The sequence below is a fragment of the Canis aureus genome, chromosome X (genome assembly GCF_053574225.1).
Source record: "Canis aureus isolate CA01 chromosome X, VMU_Caureus_v.1.0, whole genome shotgun sequence".
Classification (NCBI taxonomy): Eukaryota; Metazoa; Chordata; class Mammalia; order Carnivora; family Canidae; genus Canis; species Canis aureus.
In genome coordinates, this window is record NC_135649.1 from 86,459,894 (window position 1) to 86,462,136 (window position 2,243).

A 2,243-nucleotide genomic window follows, 5' to 3' on the forward strand; every position below is an offset into this window, starting at 1 on the left:
ATGTCTGCATGCCTTGGCCACTCCTCCTGAATGGCACATCTGGTGAGCCAGGCTTGGTTGCACCTGGCTCCCCAGCTGCTCAAAGAGGAGAGAGGACATACCTGCTCCCTTCCGGTTCTATGGGGAGGAAGCCAGAGCCGTCTTGGGATTACCCATCCCTTCACGGGTGTTTGGATGCTGGGTGACTCCCATAAATAGCCACTAGTGCTACCAAGAAAGAGACAACCTGAAAGCAGTACCAGAAATGAAAGGCTCAGAAGTGATCCCTTGAAAGATTTCCCATCCAGTTGATGGACATCTCCCTCTCTACACAGTGACCGTTCGGAAAAGCACAATGATGGGATCAAAAGAGTGGCTGTTGCCAGATACCTATTGGTAGGCTTAGAAACAGGTCTTCTGGAGCCCAATGGGCGGAGGCAAAGCCTTTCTCTCAGAAGGGGCAGCAGATGGTATTCTTCGCCACCCCTAACAAGATAACGGCTGGAGGAAGCAGCGGGGCTCTCCATCTGGGAGGGAGCCTGTCTTCTGTGGCCAAGCAGTCAATGTGTTTGCAATCTTTACACTTTCCGTGGTGCTCTTGCAGAAGGGCAGATGGCAGAAAGCTGGAAAAATGCAACCAGGAAGAACCGTACCTCTTCACATTCGTACGGAAGAGACAGAGCAGCTCCAAGAACCCCAAGGCAGAAGAGGGTAGGGTGGAGCAGTGAACATCTGCAGGGAAAGCCACACATTATTTATTAAGAGAAATGGAAAGGTAGATGGGCATCAGGCTCTGCTCTTTGAAAATGTTGGTGGCCGAAGAGTCAATCCTCCCTCCCAATCTGACCCACAGAATTGAGCCAGAAAATGTGTTCATGACTGTTTCCCTGGCTCTTAGTCAGCTACAAGTCATTTCCCCTTTCAGATTATTTCCATTTTAAGGCCCAATTTCCATTTGCTGTTTGATCTTCTGCTTTTAAGACATCAGCCAATATCATCATCGGCCTCGTGCCAGGTTTTCTTGCAAGGCTTTGAACTTGTCATTTATCCTTTATCCTTGTAGGTGGATTCTGTTTGTAACTGGCTGGTCCCAGGTAGGCAGGGTTTTTGCTGGCAGAGGAAAAGAAAAGGCTTCTTCTGAAAAGGTGGAGGTAAAACTGGAAATCCGGGGATCCCTCTTGTAAACATCAGGGACTGTTTGGACTAAAAGTTCTGTGGCAAAGCAATGATGTGATTATCAATTTATTAATGAATAATAAATGATTTCCTACAGCTGAACATGACAGTTCCGGCATCAACAATTCTATGGAGCTCCCAAGAGAAATTTCTTCTTCGGTTTTAGGATAGATTTACTCTTCCGCGAAGTGCCTTTTTTTTTTTTTTTAATATTCTCAGCTTAATTCTTCACCAGTGTTAATTTAAAAAAAAAAAAATTGTGCTGGGGCTGGGTCCGCCTGCCATAAACTAATTTACAAATGACCCAATGGTTCTTTGTGTCGTCCACCAAAATTGCTCGATGGTTTTCGGTCTCAATTTTCAGCTCTTGCAGGAAATATTTCCCTTTGTATTTTCACAGCTCATAACGGCATTATCCAGCTAGCGAGCACTTAGCCCCCGCTTCCCCCCCCCCCATAGTGACCTTTGCCACTTTTCCACAAAAGGAGCTGTTTTGCGGCCGGTTGGCCTTACCTGTTAGTTTCACACTCGGATATCCCAAGGAGTCAGCAACTACACTTTCCCATTGTTCCTAAGCCCTCCCGAGAGTTTTATTCTAAATGATGCAGATGAGGGCGCTTATTAAAGTGCCATTGTGGATTTCACCGTGGATCCGCCGCTAAAACTCGCGTAATGGATGAACAACCCCAAAAAGAGCTCTCGCCACGCACACGCGTTGTGAGAGAGCAGGGCAGCAGCGTTTTGCACTTGCTTCAACCCTATCGCCTGAGAAGTGGTTCTGATTCCCATCTTTCTCCCCCCGCCCCCCCCCCCACTTTACTTAGAATTTCAACTTCATCTCAGGCAGCTGCTGAATCGTTAAACAGAATGCCACCGGCTCTGCATTTCCCAAACTCTGGATCCGCGCTGCGGACTGCCCATCTCGATGGCATGCTTGCCAAAGCATTAATCCCAGATTACTCATTTAGCCTGTTATTATCCCCCCTCAAAAAAAGAAAGAAAAGAAAAGGAAAAAAAAAAAGAAAAGGAAAGGAAGGAAGGAAGGAAGAGAGGGGACTTGCTCGCCCTTGCCCTGTTCCTCTATGCTG